The sequence below is a fragment of the Arachis hypogaea genome, chromosome 16 (assembly GCF_003086295.3).
Source record: "Arachis hypogaea cultivar Tifrunner chromosome 16, arahy.Tifrunner.gnm2.J5K5, whole genome shotgun sequence".
Classification (NCBI taxonomy): Eukaryota; Viridiplantae; Streptophyta; class Magnoliopsida; order Fabales; family Fabaceae; genus Arachis; species Arachis hypogaea.
In genome coordinates, this window is record NC_092051.1 from 99982972 (window position 1) to 99997771 (window position 14800).

Genomic DNA, 14800 nt, shown 5'->3' on the forward strand with positions numbered 1-14800 from the left:
CTTTTTCTCTCTCATAAATTCGAAAATTAGATTTGACTTTTTCAAAAATTTTTAAAATCTAGTTGTTTTTATGAGTCAAATCAAATTTTCAATTTAAAAATCTTATCTTTTTCAAAATCTTTTTCAAAAATCAAATTTTTTTCAATTTTTTAGTTATTTTCGAAAATTTCAAAAATATTTTTCAAAAATCTTTTTCTTAATTTTACATCATATTTTTGAAAATAACATCATCAATTAATGTTTTGATTCAAAAATTTCAAGTTTGTTACTTGCTTGTTAAGAAAGATTCAAACTTTAAGTTCTAGAATCATATCTTGTGATTTCTTGTGAATCAAGTCATTAATTGTGATTTTCAAAATCAAATCTTTTTCAAAAACTAATTTCTATCATATCTTTTCAAAAATATCTTCTTATCTTACCTTTTTCAAAAATTTGATTTCAAAATATCTTTTCTAACTTCCTAACTTCTTATCTTTTCAAAATTTGTTTCAACTAACTAACTAACTTTTTGTTTGTTTCTTATCTTTTTCAAAACTACCTAACTAACTCTCTCTCTCTCTCTCTAATTTTCGAAAATATCTCCCTCTTTTTCAAAATTTCTTTTTAATTAACTAATTAATTCAAATTTTAAATCTTAATTTTCGAAAATTACTAACATTTTTCAAAAACTATTTTCGAAAATCACTAACTCTTTTTCAAAAATTATTTTCGAAATTCTTTCTTTCTCATCTCCTTTTATTTATTTATTCATCTACTAACATCTCTTCCTCACATCACTCACCAAATTCGAACCCCCTCTTCTATCTGTGTTCGAATTTTTTTCTTCTTCTCTTCTTCTATTAACAATAAGGAACCTCTTTACTGTGACATAGAGGATTCCTCTTCTTTTCTTTTTCTCTTCTCTTTCTTATGAGCAGGGACAAAGAAAAAGGCATTCTTGTTGAAGCTGATCCAGAACCTAAAAGGACTCTGAAGAGGAAACTAAGAGAAGCTAAATTACAACAATCCAGAGACAACCTTATTGAAAATTTCGAACAAGTAAAGGAGATAGCAGCCGAACCCAACAACAATAATGCAAGGAGAATGCTTGGTGACTTTACTGCACCTAATTCCAATTTACATGGAAGGAGCATCTCCATTCCTACCATTGGAGCAAACAACTTTGAGCTGAAACCACAGCTAGTTTCTCTGATGCAGCAGAAATGCAAGTTTCATGGACTTCCATCTGAAGATCCTTTTCAGTTCTTAACTGAATTCTTGCAGATCTGTGATACTGTTAAGACTAATGGAGTAGATCCTGAAGTCTACAGGCTCATGCTTTTCCCTTTTGCTGTAAGAGACAGAGCTAGAATATGGTTGGACTCTCAACCCAAAGACAGCCTGAACTCTTGGAATAAGCTGGTCACGGCTTTCTTAGCTAAGTTCTTTCCTCCTCAAAAGCTGAGCAAGCTTAGAGTGGATGTTCAAACCTTCAGACAAAAAGAAGGTGAATCCCTCTATGAAGCTTGGGAAAGATACAAGCAGCTGACCAAAAGTGTCCTTCTGACATGCTTTCAGAATGGACCATCCTAGATATATTCTATGATGGTTTATCTGAGTTTTCAAAGATGTCATTGGATACTTCTGCAGGTGGATCCATTCACCTAAAGAAAATGCCTGCAGAAGCTCAAGAACTCATTGACATGGTTGCTAATAACCAGTTCATGTACACTTCTGAGAGGAACCCTGTGAGTATTGGGACGCCTATGAAGAAGGGAGTTCTTGAAATTGATACTCTGAATGCCATATTGGCTCAGAATAAAATATTGACTCAGCAAGTCAATATGATTTCTCAAGAGTCTGAATGGAATGCAAGCTGCATCCAACAGTACTCAAGAGGCACCTTCTGAAGAAGAGGCCTATGATCCTGAAAACCCTGTAATAGCAGAGGTGAATTACTTAGGTGAACCTTATGGAAACACCTATAATCCATCATAGAGAAATCATCCAAATCTCTCATGGAAGGATCAACAAAAGCCTCAACAAGGCTTTAATAATGGTGGAAGATACAGGTTTAGCAACAGCAAGCCTTTTCCATCATCCACTCAGCAACAGACAGAGAACTCTGAACAAAGTACCTCTAATTTAGCAAACTTAGTCTCTGATCTATCCAAGGCCACTGTAAGTTTCATGAATGAAACAAGGTCTTCCATTAGAAATTTGGAAGCACAAGTGGGCCAGCTGAGTAAAAGGATCACTGAAATCCCTCCTAGTACTCTCCCAAGCAATACAGAAGAAAATCCAAAAGGATAGTGCAAGGCCATTGAATTAATTACCATGGCCGAACCTATAAGGGAAGGAGAGGATATGAATCCCAAGGAGGAAGACCTCCTGGGACGTCCAGTGATCAATAAGGAGTTTCCCTCTGAGGAACCAAAGGAATCAGAGACTCATCTAGAGACCATAGAGATTCCATTGAACCTCCTTATGCCATTCATGAGCTCTGATGAGTATTCATCTTCTGAAGAGAATGAGGATGTTACTGAAGAGCAAGCTGCCAAGTTCCTTAGTGCAATCATGAAGCTGAATGCCAAATTATTTGGCATTAATACTTGGAAAGATGAACCTCCCTTGTTCACCAATGAACTAAGTGATCTGGATCAACTGACATTGCCTCAGAAGAAACAGGATCCTGGAAAGTTCTTAATACCTTGTACCATAGGCACCATGATCTTAAAGGCTCTGTGTGACCTTGGTTCAGGAATAAACCTCATGCCCCTCTCTGTAATAGAGAAACTGGGAATCTATGGGGTGCAAGCTGCTAAAATCTCATTAGAGATGGCAGACAATTCAAGAAAACAGGCTTATGGACAAGTAGAGGACGTGTTAGTAAAGATTAAAGGCCTTTACATCCCTGCTGATTTCATAGTTCTAGACACTGGAAAGGAAAAGGATGAATCCATCATCCTAGGAAGGCCTTTCCTAGCCACAGCAAGAGCTGTGATTGATGTGGACAGAGGAGAATTGATCCTTCCATTAAATAAGGACAACCTTGTGTTTACAACTCAAGGATCTCTCTCTGCATCCATGCAGAGGAAGCAGAAAAAGCTTCTCTCAAAGCAGAGTCGATCAAAGCCCCCACAGTCAAAATCTGAGTTTGGTGTTGGGAGGCCACAACCAAACTTTAAGTTTAGTGTTGGGAGGTCTCAGCAAAGCTCTGCACATCTGTGAGGCTCCATGAAAGCCCACTGTCATGCTATTGACATTAAAGAAGCGCTTGTTGGGAGGCAACCCAATGTTTATTTATCTAATTTTATTTTTGTTTTTCATGTTTTCTTAGGTTCATGATCATGTGGAGTCACAAAATAAACGAAAAATTTAGCAACAGAATCAAAAATAGCGGAAGAAAAATCACACCCTGGAGGATGCACCTGTCTGGCGTTCAACGCCAGAACAGAGCATGGTTCTGGCGCTGAACGCCCAAAATGGGCAGTATCTGGCGCTAAACGCCCAAAATGGGCAGCATCTGGGCGCTGAACGCCAGAATTGCACCCTGGAGAAGAGCTGGCGCTGAACGCCCAGAACAAGCATAGTTCTGGCGTTCAACGCCAGAAATGGGCAACAAATGGGCGTTGAACGCCCAAAATGGGCACCAACTTGGCGCTGAACGCCCAGAGTTGTGTGCAAGAGCACTTTGAATGCCTAATTTGGTGCAAGGTTGTAAATCCTTGAACACCTCAGGATCTGTGGACCTCACAGGATCCCCACCTACCTCACCATCTCTCTTTCCATTCATGGTCATCCCTTCTGTTTTCCAATTACCACTCACATCCATACACCCACCTACCTTCAAAATTCAACATCTCTTTCCCACCCAATCCCACCCATATGGCAGAATACACACATCCCTCCGTCTCCTCCATATTTTCTTCTTCTTCTTCTTCTTCTTCTTCTATTCTTTCTTCTTTTACTCGAGGGCGAGCAACATTCTAAGTTTGGTGTGGTAAAAGCATAGCTTTTTGTTTTTCCATAACCATTAATGGCACCTAAGACCAGAGAAACCTCAAGAAAGAGGAAAGGGAAGACAAAAGCTTCCACCTCTGAGCCATGGGAGATGGAAAGATTCATCTCACAAGCCCATCACAAAGAAAAGGATGGAGCAAACAAGAGAGTACATTCATGGATCTCAACAGGCACATGAAGAAGCTCATCATCAAGAAACCCCTGAGATACCTCAAGGGATGCACTTTTCTCCACATAATTTTTGGGAGCAAATCAACACCTCCCTAGGAGAATTAAGTTCCAACATGGGACAACTAAGGGTGGAACATCAAGAGCACTCCATCATCCTTCATGAAATAAGAGAAGATCAAAAAGCAATGAGGGAGGAGCAACAAAGACAAGGAAGAGACATAGAAGAGCTCAAGGACATCATTGGTTCCTCAAGAAGGAAACGTCACCATCACTAAGGTGGACTCATTCCTTGTTCTTACATTCTCTATTTTTTGTTTTCTATGTTAAGTGCTTATCCATGTTTGTGTCTACATTACATGATCATTAGTATTTAGTAACTTTGTCCTAAAGTTATGAATGTCCTATGAATCAAAATAGAAAGAAAAAGAAAAAGCAAGCAGAAAAAGCCAAAAGCTTTTAAAACCAAGAGGCAAGAGCAAAAAGCCAATAACCCTTAAAACCAAAAGGCAAGGGTAATAAAAAGGATCCCAAGGCTTTGAGCATCAGTGGATAGGAGGGCCCAAAGGAATAAAATCCTGGCCTAAGCGGCTAAACCAAGCTGTCCCTAACCATGTGCTTGTGGCGTGTAGGTGTCAAGTGAAAACTTGAGACTGAGCGGTTAAAGTCAAGGTCCAAAGCAAAAAAAGGAGTGTGCTTAAGAACCCTGGACACCTCTAATTGGGGACTTTAGCAAAGCTGAGTCACAATCTGAAAAGGTTCACCCAATTATGTGTCTGTGGCATTTATGTATCCGGTGGTAATACTGGAAAACAAAGTGCTTAGGGCCACGGCCAAGACTCATAAAATAGCTGTGTTCAAGAATCATCATACTGAACTAGGAGAGTCAATAATACTATCTGAACTCTGAGTTCCTATAGAAGCCAATCATTCTGAACTTCAATGGATAAAGTGAGATGCCAAAACTATTCAAAAGGCAAAAAGCTACAAGTCCCACTCATCTGATTGGAGCTATGTTTCATTGATAGTTTGGAATTTATAGTATATTCTCTTCTTTTTATCCTATTTGATTTTCAGTTGCTTGGGGACAAGCAACAATTTAAGTTTGGTGTTGTGATGAGCGGATAATTTATACGCTTTTTGGCATAATTTTTAGTATGTTTTTAGTAGGATCTAGTTACTTTTAGGGATGTTTTCATTTGTTTTTATGTTAAATTCACATTTCTGGACTTTACTATGAGTTTGTGTGTTTTTCTGTGATTTCAGGTATTTTCTGGCTGAAATTGAGGGACTTGAGCAAAAATCAGATTCAGAGGTTGAAGAAGGACTGCTGATGCTGTTGGATTCTGACCTCCCTGCACTCAAAATAGATTTTCTGGAGCTACAGAACTCAAAATAGCGCGCTTCCAATTGCGTTGGAAAGTAGACATACCGGGCTTTCCAGCAATGTATAATAGTCCATACTTTGCCCAAGTTTAGATGACGCAAACTGGCGTTCAACGCCAGCTCTCTGCCCAATTCTTGCGTCCAGCGCCAGAAACAAGTTGCAAAGTGGAGTTCAACGCCCAAACTGGCACAAAAGCTGGAGTTCAACTCCAGAAAGAGCCTCTGCACGTGGAACATTCAAAGCTCAGCCCAAACACACACCAAGTAGGCCCCGGAAGTGGATTTATGCATCAATTACTTACTTCTGTAAACCCTAGTAGCTAGTTTATTATAAATAGGACTTTTTACTATTATATTAGACATCTTTTGATCATTTTTAGATCTCTAGACCTCCCTGGGAGGCTGGCCACTCGGCCATGCTTACCCTCTATCACTTATGTATTTTCAAACGGTAGAGTTTTTGCACTCCATAGATTAAGGTGTGGAGCTCTGCTGTTCCTTTATCAATTTCTCTGCTTTCCTGCTGCCTTCATCTAATCAGTCTTACTCCTTTCTATGGCTGGCTTTATGTAAGGATGTCACTGGTGCCACTGGCTACTTTCAATCCTCTCTGAAAAATGGTCCAAATGCTCTGTCACAGCACGGCTAATCGTCTGGAGGCATCACCCTTGTCGTTGGTTGCATCCTATTCCTCTCTGTGAAAATGGTCCGATGCGCTGTCACTGCATGGCTAATCATCTTGGAGGTTCTCGATCATACTGGAATAGAATTTACTATCCTTTTGCGTCTGTCACTACGCCTAGCACTCCAGAGTTTTGAGTTCGTCACAGTCATTCAATCCCAGAGTCCTACTCGGAATACCACGGACAAGGTTTAGACTTTCCGGACTCTCATGAATGCCGCCATCAATCTAGCTTATACCACGAAGATTCTGATTAAGAGATCTAAGAGATACTCATTCAATCTAATGTAGAACGGAAGTGGTTGTCAGGCACTCGTTCATAGGGAATGATGATGATTGTCACGTTCATCACATTCAGGTTGAAGTGCGAATGAATATCTTAGAAGCGAAATAAGATGAATTGAATAGAAAGCAGTAGTACTTTGCATTAATCTTTGAGGAACAGCAGAGCTCCATACCTTAATCTATGGAGTGCAGAAACTCTACCATTTGAAAATACATAAGTGAAAGGTCCAGGCATGGCCGAATGGCCAGCCCCTCTGATCTAAGAACCAGGCGTCCAAAGATGATCCAAAGATGTCTAATACAATAGTAAAAGGTCCTATTTATAATAAACTAGCTACTAGGGTTTACAGAAGTAAGTAATTGATGCATAAATCCACTTCCGGGGCCCACTTGGTGTGTGCTTGGGCTGATCTTGAAGTCTACACGTGGAGAGGTCATTCTTGGAGTTGAACGCCAGCTTTTGTGCCAGTTTGGGCGTTGAACTCCACTTTGTAACTTGTTTCTGGCGTTGGACGCCAGAATTGGGCAGAGAGCTGGCGTTGAATGCTAGTTTGCGTTGTCTAAAATTGGGCAAAGTATGGACTATTATATAATGCTGGAAAGCCCTGGATTTCTACTTTCCAACGCAATTGGAAGCGCGCCATTTTGAGTTCTGTAGCTCCAGAAAATCCATTTTGAGTGGAGGGAGGTCAGAATCCAACAGCATCAGCAGTCCTTCTTCAACCTCTGAATCTGATTTTTGCTCAAGTCCCTCAATTTCAGCCAGAAAATACCTGAAATCACAGAAAAATATACAAACTCATAGTAAAGTCCAGAAATGTGAATTTAACATAAAAACTAATGAAAACATCCCTAAAAGTAACTAGATTCTACTAAAAACATACTAAAAACAATGCCAAAAAGCATATAAATTATCCGCTCATCACAACACCAAACTTAAATTGTTGCTTGTCCCCAAGCAACTGAAAATCAAATAGGATAAAAAGAATAGAATATACTATAAATTCTAAACTATCAATGAAACATAGCTCCAATTAAATGAGCGGGACTTGTAGCTTTTTGCCTCTTGAATAGTTTTGGCATCTCACTTTATCCATTGAAGTTCAGAATGATTGGCATCTATAGGAACTCAGAGTTCAGATAGTGTTATTGATTCTCCTAGTTCAGTATGATGATTTTTGAACACAGCTATTTTATGAGTCTTGGCTGTGGCCCTAAGCACTTTGTTTTCCAGTATTACCACCGGATACATAAATGCCACAGACACATAATTGGGTGAACCTTTTCAAATTGTGACTCAGCTTTGCTAAAGTTCCCAATTAGAGGTGTCCAAGGTTCTTAAGCACACTCTTTTTTTGCTTTGGACCTTGACTTTAACTGCTCAGTCTCAAGTTTTCACTTGACACCTACACGCCACAAGCACATGGTTAGGGACAGCTTGGTTTAGCCGCTTAGGCCAGGATTTTATTCCTTTAGGCCCTCCTATCCACTGATGCTCAAAGCCTTGGGATCCTTTTTATTGCCCTTGCCTTTTGGTTTTAAGGGTTATTGGCTTTTTGCTCTTGCCTCTTGGTTTTAAGAGCTTTTGGCTTTTTCTGCTTGCTTTTTCTTTTTCTTTCTATTTTTTTCACCTATTTTTTTTTCTGCAAGCTTTGTTCTTTGCTGCTTTTTCTTGCTTCAAGAATCATTTTTATGATTTTTCAGATTATCAAATAACATGTCTCCTAGTCATCATTCTTTCAAGAGCCAACATATTTAACATTCTTAAACAACAACTTCAAAAGACATATGCACTGTTCAAGCATTCATTCAGAAAACAAGAAGCATTGTCACCACATCAATATAATTAAACTAAGTTCAAGGATAAATTCGAAACTCATGTACTTCTTGTTCTTTTGAATTAAAACAGTTTTTTATTTAAGAGAGGTGATGGATTCATAGGACATTCATAACTTTAAGAGATAGTTACTAACTACTAATGATCATGTAATGAAGACACAAACATAGATAAGCACATAACATAGAAAACAAAAAAAAACAGAAGAAATAAGAACAAGGAATGAATCCACCTTAGTGATGGTGGCGTTTCCTTCTTGAGGAACAAATGATGTCCTTGAGCTCTTCTATGTCTCTTCCTTGTCTTTGTTGCTCCTCTCTCATTGCTTTTTAATCTTCTCTAATTTCATGAAGGATGATGGAGTGCTCTTGATGTTCCACCCTTAATTGTCCCATGTTGGAACTTAATTCTCCTAGGGAGGTGTTGATTTGCTCCCAATAGTTTTATGGAGGAAAATGCATTTGAGGCATCTCTGGGATCTCATGGTGATGAGCTTCATACGCCTCTTGAGCTCTATGAATGGGTTCTCTTGTTTGCTCCATCCTTTTCTTAGTGATGGGCTTGTGAGATGAATCTTTCCATCTCCCATGGCTCAGAGGTGGAAGCTTCTGTCTTCCCTTTCCTCTTTCTTGAGGTTTCTCTGGCCTTAGGTTCCATTAATTGTTATGGAAAAACAAAAAGGCTATGCTTTTACCACACCAAACTTAGAATGTTGCTCGCCCTCGAGCAAGAAAAGAAAGAATTAGATGAAGAAGAAGAAGAAAATATGGAGAAGAGGGGGGAGGTGTGTTTCGGCCAAGAGGGGAAAGAGAGGGTTGTGTTGTGTGAAAATGAAGAAGAATGGAAGGCTTTATATAGGGAAGGGAGGGGGGTTAAGTTTCGGCCATATGGGTGGGTTTGGGTGGGAAATTTATTTGAATTTTGAAGGTAGGTGGAGTTTATTGGGTAGGTTTATGGGGAATAGTGTTTATTGGGAATAGAGGATGATTAAGAAGAAAGAAGAGAGTGAGTGGAGGTAGGTGGGGATCCTGTGGGGTCCACAGATCCTGAGATGATCCTGTGGGTCCACAGATCCTGAGATGATCCTGTGGGGTCCACAGATCCTGAGATGATCATGTGGGGTCCACAGATCCTGAGGTGTTCAAGGATTTACAACCTTGCACCAAATTAGGCATGTAAAATGCCCTTGCACACAACTCTGGGCGTTCAGCGCCAGGTTGGTGCCCATTTTGGGCGTTCAACGCCCATTTGTTGCCCATTTCTGGCGTTGAACGCCAGAACCATGCTTGTTCTGGGCGTTCAGTGCCAGCTCCTCTCCAGGGTGCAATTCTGGCGTTCAGCGCCCAGATGATGCCCATTTTGGGCGTTCAGCACCAGAACCATGCTCTGTTCTGGCGTTTAACGCCAGGCAGGTGCTTCCTCCAGGGTGTGATTTTTCTTTCGCTGTTTTTGATTCTGTTTCTAAATTTTTCGTTTATTTTGTGACTCCACATGATCATGAACCTAAGAAAACATGAAAAACAAAAATAAAATTAGATAAATAAACATTGGGTTGCCTCCCAACAAGCGCTTCTTTAATGTCAATAGCTTGACAGTGGGCTCTCATGGAGCCTCACAGATGTGCAGAGCTTTGCTGAGACCTCCCAACACCAAACTTAGAGTTTGGTTGTGGCCTCCCAACACCAAACTCAGAGTTTGACTGTGGGGGCTTTGGTTGACTCTGCTTTGAGAGAAGCTTTTTCTGCTTCCTCTCCATGGATGCAGAGAGAGATCCTTGAGTTGTAAACATAAGGTTGTCCTTATTTAATTGAAGGATCAATTCTCCTCTGTCCACATCAATCACAACTCTTGCTGTGGCTAGGAAAGGCCTTCCTAGGATGATGGATTCATCCTCTTCCTTTCCAGTGTCTAGGACTATGAAATAAGCAGGGATGTAAAGGCTTTCAACCTTTACTAACACGTCCTCTACTTGTCCATAAGCCTGTTTTCTTGAATTGTCTGCCATCTCTAATGAGATTTTAGCAGCTTGCACCCCATAGATTCCCAGTTTCTCTATTACAGAGAGGGGCATGAGGTTTATTCCTGAACCAAGGTCACACAGAGCCTTAAAGATCATGGTGCCTATGGTACAAGGTATTAAGAACTTTCCAGGATCCTGTTTCTTCTGAGGCAATGTCAGTTGATCCAGATCACTTAGTTAATTGGTGAACAAGGGAGGTTCATCTTCCCAAGTATTAATGCCAAATAATTTGGCATTCAGCTTCATGATTGTACCAAGGAACTTGGCAGCTTGCTCTTCAGTAACATCCTCATTCTCTTCAGAAGATGAATACTCATCAGAGCTCATGAATGGCATAAGGAGGTTCAATGGAATCTCTATGGTCTCTAGATGAGTCTCTGATTCCTTTGGTTCCTCAGAGGAAAACTCCTTATTGATCACTGGACGTCCCAGGAGGTCTTCCTCCTTGGGATTCACGTCCTCTCCTTCCCTTATAGGTTCGGCCATGGTAATTAATTCAATGGCCTTGCACTCTCCTTTTGGATTTTCTTCTGTATTGCTTGGGAGAGTACTAGGAGGGATTTCAGTGATCATTTTACTCAGTTGGCCCACTTGTGCTTCCAAATTTCTAATGGAAGACCTTGTTTCATTCATGAAACTTACAATGGCCTTGGATAGATCAGAGACTAAGTTTGCTAAATTAGAGGTATTTTGTTCAGAGTTCTCTGTCTGTTGCTGAGTGGATGATGGAAAAGGCTTGCTGTTGCTAAACCTGTATCTTCCACCATTATTAAAGCCTTGTTGAGGCTTTTGTTGATCCTTCCATGAGAGATTTGGATGATTTCTCCATGATGGATTATAGGTGTTTCCATAAGGTTCACCTAAGTAATTCACCTCTGCTATTGCAGGGTTTTCAGGATCATAGGCCTCTTCTTTAGAAGGTGCCTCTTGAGTACTGTTGGATGCAGCTTGCATTCCATTCAGACTCTTGAGAAATCATATTGACTTGCTGAGTCAATATTTTATTCTGAGCCAATATGGCATTCAGAGTATCAATTTCAAGAACTCCCTTCTTCATAGGCGTCCCAGTACTCACAGGGTTCCTCTCAGAAGTGTACATGAACTAGTTATTAGCAACCATGTCAATGAGTTCTTGAGCTTCTGCAGGCATTTTTTTTAGGTTAATGGATCCACTTGCAGAAGTATCCAATGACATCTTTGATAACTCAGATAAACCATCATAGAATATATCCAGGATGGTCCATTCTGAAAGCATGTCAGAAGGACACTTTTTGGTCAGCTGCTTGTATCTTTCCCAAGCTTCATAGAGGGATTCACCTTCTTTCTGTCTGAAGGTTTGAACATCCACTCTAAGCTTGCTCAGCTTTTGAGGAGGAAAGAACTTGGCTAAGAAAGTCGTGACCAGCTTATCCCAAGAGTTCAGGCTGTCTTTGGGTTGAGAGTCCAACCATATTCTAGCTCTGTCTCTTACAGCAAAAGGGAAAAGCATGAGCCTGTAGACTTCAGGATCTACTCCATTAGTCTTAACAGTATCACAGATCTGCAAGAATTCAATTAAGAACTGAAAAGGATCTTCAGATGGAAGTCCATGAAACTTGCAGTTCTGCTGCATCAGAGAAACTAGCTGAGGTTTCAGCTCAAAGTTGTTTGCTCCAATGGTAGGAATGGAGATGCTCCTTCCATGTAAATTGGAATTAGGTGCAGTAAAGTCACCAAGCATTCTCCTTGCATTATTGTTGTTGTGTTCGGCTGCCATCTCCTTTACTTGTTCGAAATTTTCAATAAGGTTGTCTCTGGATTGTTGTAATTTAGCTTCTCTTAGTTTCCTCTTCAGAGTCCTTTTAGGTTCTGGATCAGCTTCAACAAGAATGCCTTTTTCTTTGTCCCTGCTCATAAGAAAGAGAAGAGAAAAAGAAAAGAAGAGGAATCCTCTATGTCACAGTAAAGAGGTTCCTTATTGTTAATAGAAGAAGAGAAGAAGAAAAAAATTCGAACACAGATAGAAGAGGGGGTTCGAATTTGGTGAGTAATGTGAGGAAGAGATGTTAGTAGATGAATAAATAAATAAAAGGAGATGAGAAAGAAAGAATTTCGAAAATAATTTTTGAAAAAGAGTTAGTGATTTTCGAAAATGGTTTTTGAAAAATGTTAGTAATTTTCAAAAATTAAGATTTAAAATTTGAATTAATTAGTTAATTAAAAAGAAATTTTGAAAAAGAGGGAGATATTTTCGAAAATTAGAGAGAGAGAGAGAGAGTTAGTTAGGTAGTTTTGAAAAAGATAAGAAACAAACAAAAAGTTAGTTAGTTAGTTGAAACAAATTTTGAAAAGATAAGAAGTTAGGAAGTTAGAAAAGATATTTTGAAATCAAATTTTTGAAAAAGGTAAGATAAGAAGATATTTTTGAAAAGATATGATAGAAATTAGTTTTTGAAAAAGATTTGATTTTGAAAATCGCAATTAATGACTTGATTCACAAGAAATCACAAGATATGATTCTAGAACTTAAAGTTTGAATCTTTCTTAACAAGCAAGTAACAAACTTGAAATTTTTGAATCAAAACATTAATTGATGATGTTATTTTTGAAAATATGATGTAAAATTAAGAAAAAGATTTTTGAAAAATATTTTTGAAATTTTTGAAAATAACTAAAAAATTGAAAAAGATTTGATTTTTGAAAAAGATTTTGAAAAAGATAAGATTTTTAAATTGAAAATTTGATTTGACTCATAAAAACAACTAGATTTTAAAATTTTTTGAAAAAGTCAAATCTAATTTTCGAATTTATGAAAGAGAAAAAGGGAAAGATATTTTTTTTGATTTTTGAATTTTTATGATGAGAGAGAGAAACATGAAAATGATGCAATGCATGAGAATTTTAGATCAAAACATGTGATGCATGCAAGAATGCTATGAATGTCAAGATGAACACCAAGAACACTATGAAGATTATGATAAACATCAAGAACATATTTTTGAAAAATTTTTTAATGCAAAGAAAACATGCAAGACACCAAACTTAGAAATCTTTCATGTTTAGACTCTATGGATGCAAAAATGCACATGGAAAACACCATATAACACAAAACAAGAAAACATCAAGATCAAACAAGAAGACTTACCAAGAACAACTTGAAGATCATGAAGAACACTATGAATGCATGAATTTTCGAAAAATGCAAGATGAATATGCAATTGACACCAAACTTTCAACTTGACTCAAGACTCAAACAAGAAACATGAAATATTTTTGAATTTTTTTTTATTTTATGATTTTTTTGTATTTTCTTTTAATTTTTTTCAAAAATCATTTTGAAAAAGAAAAATAAGGATTCCAAAATTTTTAATATGAATTCCAGGAATCTTATGCTCTTTAGTCTAAAGCTCCAATCAAAGGGTCAGGCAGGGCTTAATAGCCAGCGAAGCTTTAGTATGTAACTCAGACATGACACGCCTAACATTCCCTACAGTCAACCAGGCTTCAACATGCTTCATGAAACACTAGAATTCATTCTTAAAAATTCTGAAGAAAAAATATTTTTGAAAATATTTTTATTTTGAAAAAGTTTTACGAAAACAAAGGAGAAATTTTTGAAAGATTTTTTTTTTTTAAAATTTTTGAAAATAAAACAAGAAGAAAATTACCTAATCTGAGCAACAAGATGAACCGTCAGTTGTCCAAACTCAAACAATAATAAGAACATACTTCCCTGCAGTTCCTTGAGAAGACGACCCGAGGTTTGAATACTTCAGTTATCAATTTATTTAGGGGTTTGTTACTTGTGACAACCAAAACGTTTGTAAGACAGGTTGATTGCTTGGTTTAGTAACTATACTTACAACGAGAGTTTATTATAACCTTTAAACCATCAATCTTCAGTTCTTTCATAGACCGTTGGATGAACTCTAACCATCCTCTAGCGACGGACTTGAGGTCAAGCCTTCTCAGTTGAACCGGCTTACCTTTGGAGTCTCTCTTCCATTGCACTCCTTCCACACAGATGTCCATGAGGACTTGGTCCAACCTTTAATCAAAGTTGACTCTTCTAGTGAAAGGATGAGGATCTCCTCTCATTATTGGCAAGTTGAATGCCAACCTTACAGTTTCTGAACTGAAATCCAAGTATTTCCCCCGAACCATTGTGAGCCAATTCTTTGGGTTCGGGTTCACACTTTGATCATGGTTCTTAGTGATCCATGCATTAGCATAGAACTCTTGAACCATTAAGATTCTGACTTGTTGGATGGGGTTGGTGAGAGCTTCCCAACCTCTTCTTCGAACCTCACGTCAAATCTCTGGATATTCACCCTTTTTGAGCATGAAGGGGACCGCGGGGATCACCTTTTCTTGGCCACAACTTCATAGAAGTGGTCTTGATGGACTTTTGAGATAAATCTCTCCATTTTCCATAACTCGG

At 38.5% G+C, this 14800-nt stretch overlaps 1 non-coding gene across 1 annotated transcript; it reads left to right on the plus strand.

Moving 5' to 3' along the window:
- The first annotated feature begins 11629 nt into the window (after nt 1-11629).
- LOC112761713 (small nucleolar RNA R71) lies at nt 11630-11737 on the plus strand. The gene has a single exon (XR_003182094.1). It is a non-coding gene; the product is annotated as a small nucleolar RNA R71 (small nucleolar RNA).
- The last annotated feature ends 3063 nt before the right edge of the window (nt 11738-14800 follow it).